At 42.0% G+C, this 6,212-nt stretch overlaps 1 pseudogene; it reads left to right on the forward strand.

The window, feature by feature from the left end:
• The first annotated feature begins 1,059 nt into the window (after window positions 1-1,059).
• On the forward strand, window positions 1,060-1,936 carry LOC101637922 (annotated as a pseudogene).
• The last annotated feature ends 4,276 nt before the right edge of the window (window positions 1,937-6,212 follow it).

Genomic DNA, 6,212 nt, shown 5'->3' on the forward strand with positions numbered 1-6,212 from the left:
GGTCCCTCTTTTCCTGTGGAGATATAAACAATACCCTCCCCTTGGGTGGGTTAGCGCCCTGAGCCCCCGCTACCCATTTCCTCCTTATTTTCATCATTTTAAAAAAGATGAAATTTTGATTGATGACAAACCTCATTCTGAATATCTGCCAACTTTCCAAATGGATGAAAATGTCAACAAAATTTGTGCACTTGTGCTCAAAGACCAATGACAGACCATTAGAGATGGGGAAGTTATCTACACTATCTTGGAGCTTGGCTCAGCAAATTTTAACAGAGGATTTGGGAATGATAAGGGTTGCTGTGAAATTTGTGCCTTGGATTCTGACCAGAAAAAAGAGTGTTGACTGGAAACATGTCATGCTTTGAAAGAACAGCTCTGAAGCAGCCCAGACGTTTTTTCCAAGGTCATTACTGGTGACAAGACATGGTGCTATTCTTAGGACCCCAAAAGCAAACATCAATCAAGTCAGTGGAAGATGCCATCATCACCTCGCCCCCCAAAAACTAGTCAAGTGAAATCTAAGATCAAGATGATGCTCATTTGATTTTTATGATGTAAGGGGGAAAGTGCATTTGGAATTCATTCCACAAGGTCAGACTGTTAATCAAGCTTTCTATTTAGAGGTTCTGAAAAGATTGTGTAACAGTGTGTGACCAAAAGCCCTGATTTGTGGTAGATGGGGGTCTGGTTTTGCCATCAAGACAATGCACCTGCTCCCACAGCCATCTCAGTGAACCAGGTTCGGGCAAAAACCTGCGTGTCTCTCTTGCCTCATGTACCTTATTCACCTGACCTCACTTCGTGCAGCTTCTTTTTGTTTCTATGAATGCAGAGGGACATGAAAGGACTGCGATTTGATGACATTGAAGAGGTGAAGAAAAAACAAGAGAGGTGCTGTCAGCCATCCAGATGATTTAAAAAATGTTTCCAAGAATGGAATCACAGATTTGACAAATGTATTAAGTTTAATGGAGAGTACTTTGAAGGTGATAAGGTTGTTTTGTAAAAAAAAATTAGATACGCCGCCTCTCCGTGCACTCTCCTGAGAGCTTCAAGATGATTCATGCTAAGACTTGGATCCTGAAGAAGCATTTTGAAGGCTACCCGACTCATAGTAACTTTGAGTTGAAGACAACGGGAACTCCCAGCTTTAAAAAATGGAGAGGTCCTGCTGGAAGCTTTGTTCCTCACTGTGGACCCTTACATGAGAGGGGCAGCCAAGAGGTTGAAAGAGGGTGAGAAGATGATGGGACAGCAAGTAGCCAGAGTTGAGGAAAGTAAAAACTCAGCCTTTCCCATGGGAACCACTGTGGTGGCTTCTTCTGGTTGGACAACACACTCCATTTCTGAAGGGACAGGCCTGGAAACGCTGCCTGCAGAATGGCCAGACACTTTACCCCTGTCTTTGGCTCTGGGGGCAGTCGGCATGACAGGCCTCTCAGCGTGCTTTGGCCTGCTTGACATCTGTGGTGTGAAAGGAGGAGAAACCGTGATGGTCAATGCAGCAGCAGGAGCAGTGGGTGCTGTTGTGGGGCAGATAGCTAAGCTCAAGGGCTGCACAGAGGTTGGAGTAGCAGGGTCTGATGACAAAGTGGCCTACATTAAAAAACTCGGATTTGACGTTGCCTTTAACTACAAGACCATAGAGTCTTTGGAAGAAACTTTGAAAAAAGCCTCTCCTGATAGTTATGATTGCTATTTTGATAATGTAGGAAGGGAGTTTTCAAATGTTGTTATCCCCCAAATGAAGAAATTTGGAAGAACTGCTATATGTGGGGCCATCTCCACCTATAACAGTACTTGTCCGCTTCCCTCAGGTCCACCCACCGAGATTGTCATCTATCAGGAACTCCACATGGAAGGGTTCATCATCTCCCGCTGGCATTTCCTCTGGGTTACTTTACCCTTGTTCAACCCCTACCAGGCTTCCTAGACCCTCCTTGCCACCAATTTTGGACCACTTGTTGCTCCCTTGTCCCTGAGTTTGTTAACACCACTTTCTTCCCCCCACCCAACTCCCCCTCTCCCATGTCCCCACCAACAGTCAGCCCAGTTGTTTTCACCTCCAGATTGTTTATCCAGGTATGCTCCCTTCTTGATTCCCTCCATTTTGCGGGGTTCAGACCACGCTGCTTCCCCACCAGATGACCCCAGAAATGTCTTCCATTGCAGTCTGCTCCAGTAAGGTGACAGCTTGATACATGCTGTTGTCATTTGCCCAGTCCCCTCTGTGTCCCATTAGCTCCCAGCAGGGACATCATCTTCTGAGCATCATGTGCCAGCGTGGGGCCCAGTCAGACTCTCTTTCTCTTCCTCCCTCCTGGCCTGCCTCCATGTGGGTGTGGCATGCTGGGCCCTCTCCCCAACCCGCTCTCCACCAAACCCACTTGCAGGGAGAGAGACAGTTTGGCTCTGGTTGGGACCAGCCCTGTAGCTCTCTCTTGTCATGCATTCTTCCATGTGACCACACTGTCTTCATGGTTTGGTGCTTCATGGTAGGGTCTGTATGCCCCTTCCAGGTTCTGTGGAGACAAAACCAGTACTCTCCCCTTGGATGGATTAGTGCCCTGCTCCCTCCATTATCATTTAACTTTCAACCCCCCCTCTTTTTCTTCCTCCTCCCTCTGTCGACTCATTACATTTTGTGTAACAAAAATGAATTAGCTAAATGTCATTTTTTAAATAGGCAATTTTGTTCTAAAGTCAGAGACCTAATAATGGAAAAGGAAACAGAAAATCATATATGCATTAACCTGGATTTTAATTTAGCCCTTGATTGTCTTTTTGTCTTTAAGTGCCTGGGATTGATTTTGACTCACAGTGAACCCATGCTACAAACTAGAACTGCCCTTTGAGTTTTGTCCTCTGGAATCTTGATGGAGCAGATTTCACTCCCAAAGCTATTGGCCAGACTTCAAATGCCAGCACTTCAGTTAGCCATCAAGTGCTTAATCATTTGTGGCACTAGGGTGCCTTTCAGATATCTTACTTTAATATGATTGCTATATATCATATATAAGGAGCCCTACTGGCATAACAGGCTAAACTCACCAGCCCAGGAGACAGATAAGGCTATTTGCATCCTTACAGATTTACTCTTAGAAATGTGTCATTTCAAAATGGAAACCATTTTTTTTTATAACAAAAGGCATTCCGATACTTAAAATACTAAAATCTAAGTCCAATTAGAGATCTCTACTATATATTGAATAGGGATTTCAAATCAAGTATATCCAAAAAGAAGCATTTTATTTACTTCCACAAACCTATTCCCCAACTGAATAAATGGTATCTTTATCCTACAGTTGCTCAGCCACAAAAACTGGCATAAAATTCTTGATTACTCAGTCTCTCTCTCACATCCCACACCTAATCTATTAGCAAATTATGTTGGCTTTACTGCAAAATACTAGTATACCCAGAAACCTAAAGTTTCTAACCACCTCTATACCTGCACCCTATTCAGGATCATCTCTTACCTAGATCATGTAATGACTTTCTACCTTGTCGTCTTACTTCAAGCTTAATCTATATCTTCACTGTGGCTGGGCCACAGTGGACTTTTTTTTTTATGGGTAAAATCTTATCACTCATCTACTCAAAACATCCAGATTATTTCCTATCTTATATTGAGTAAATTCTCCTCTTCTCTATGGCCCACAAAGCCCTACATCATCCAACATCTCTTCCAAGCATCTTTTACCATTCACCCCTCAACCTCTCAACTCCTCACAGTCTCCATAATGATTGAATATATAAAGCACAATCTCAGTTCAGAACGTTTTTGTTTGCTCTTCCCTCTGCTTGGATTCCTCTTCTCTCAGAAATCTACAGGGCTAGACAATTGTCTTTCTTCAGTCTCTCCTCAAATGTTACCTCCTCCCAGAGTCTTCCTCAACTCTGTCTCTTTCACCCATATCTGCTTAAATTTCATCACAAACTTTTACCACCACATTTTGTTATAATTAGTAAGTACTAGAAAATCAGGAACTTTGTTTTGTTCCCTGACATGGTTTCCCATGCTGAGAACAATGCCTAGCACATTATGTGTGCTCAATACATATTGACTGAAGAGTTACGGTCTGGGAACTGCCCACGGGGGCAGTTCTACACTGTCCTAGAGGGCTTCCATGATTCAGAATGGACTCAGTGACACTGAGTAGTAGAGTGAGTACTCTTTTTAAAAGTGTGGTTAAGTATATAGGAGGGTGCTTCCAAAAGTTCATGGAAAATTCCTTCATCTTTCAAATAGTTTCCCATGAAAACTTTGAAGGTCTTTTGTGTATATGTGTGTATCAAAAAGTGTGTGGAAAATGGAATTGAAAGATAATGTAATTTTTCCACAAGCTTTTTGAAGTCCTTGGATGGCTAGGTAGATAGAAAGCATTGGTCACTGGGGGCAGGGGGTCAGAGAGGTAGTGACAGGGTGAAGGAGTAGTGACATGAAGGGGTCCATATAGAAAAAGGATGTTTGGTAATTGATTACCAATTGTGTTAGCAAATGTACGATTCTACTGGATGTGATTGCACTATGGAAGAATTTAATATGTATGAATCCCAATTAATAAAAGAAAACTGGCCATTTTAACCCTTTTTGAATATTTAGTGATATTAATTGCGTTAATAATTGTCATAGATTAAATTGTGTCCCTCAAAAATCTGCATCAAATTGCCTAGGCCATAATTCCCAGTGTTACATTGTTGTCTTTCATTTTGGAATCAGAAATAATTGTCCTATGTGTTCTAAATCTTAGCTTCTGCTGTGATTAATTGATTATGCTAAAGAAGATTACATTTGCTATGTTACTGAGGAAATATTAAAGTAGGCTATAACACTCTTACTTAGGTTACAACCCTGATCTGATATCAGGGGAGTTTCCCTGCAGTATGGCCTGTTTTACTTCTTATGAGAAATAAAAACAGAGAAGTGAACCAAGGAGGGACCGCAGTAGCACTGAAAACAATAAGAGGCAAGGGCAGAGTGCATCTTTTGGACCCAGGGCCTCTATGCTGAGAACCTACTTGACCCAGGGGATGATTGATGCCTAGACACATGAAAATTTTGTGTCCGCAGTTTTTAAAAGATAAGACCTTCCTCTAGAGCAGAGATGTCAAACTGGTGGGCCACGGGCCGCATATGGTCCCTGAGGTAATTTTTTGTGACCCACAATGCTCTGAAATAAAATGTAACAAAGGAAGTATGTGTACAGTATTGCCTCGATCTCCCCTAAACGCTATTTTCTTCATAAAAATATTTTCTATTTTCATTTTATTTCAGAGAATCGTGGGCCACAAAAAATTACCTTGGGGGTCACATGTGGCCTGCGGGCTGCCAGTTTGACACCCCTGCTCTAGAGCAGTGGTTCTCAACCTTCTTAATGCCTCAACCCTTTAATACAGTTCCTCATGTTGTAGTGACCCCCCAACCACAAAATTATTTTTGTTGCTGCTTCATAACTGTAATTTTGCTACTGTTATGAATCATCATGTAAATATTTGAAATGCAGGATACATTTTCATTGTTACAAATTGAGCATAATGAAAGCATAGTGATTAATCACAAAAACAGTATGTCATTATATATTGTGAAATATTGATTTCTAATGTCAAATACATGACACTTTGTCTTGAAGCATGGTGTAGCATGGGTCACAGTCTTCATGCCAGGTACTTGTATATGGGCGTATCTGCATGTGGGCAGACTCGCTTGGAGACTGATAGAGGAGCGGTGTCTTGGTTCCTAAGACCATCAGAAATATGTTTTCTTATGGCTTTAGGCGACCTCTGTGAAAGGGTCATTCGACTCCCAAAAGGGCCGCAACCCACAGGTTGAGAACCGAGACCAGAGTCCCCACGAGAGAGACTTCTTTTAGAGCTAGTGCCCAGATTTCAAATTTCTAGCCTCCTAAACTGTGAGAGAATAAATGTATTTGTTAAAACTCACCATTTATGGTATTTCTGTTACAGCAGCACTAGATCACCAGTTGTGTAATTATCATTACTATTTGTTTCAAAAATGTTCCATCAACCTTCACAGAAACATAGTGCTCCCCAAGTAATCACTTATTTTTTCCAACTCTGGGTAGCTATGATTAAAATTTGCTCTGTCTTGTTTTTGTGCATGCTATTATCTCCACAGGTCTGTCTAAATAAGATAGGCTGGATGAACAATCTGGAGGAGAAAACAATGGGACCGACAGTTCCAGGGG

Source organism: Echinops telfairi, unplaced genomic scaffold (genome assembly GCF_000313985.2).
Source record: "Echinops telfairi isolate 266 unplaced genomic scaffold, ASM31398v2 ScPeMD7_32;HRSCAF=126, whole genome shotgun sequence".
NCBI classification, from domain to species: domain Eukaryota; kingdom Metazoa; phylum Chordata; class Mammalia; order Afrosoricida; family Tenrecidae; genus Echinops; species Echinops telfairi.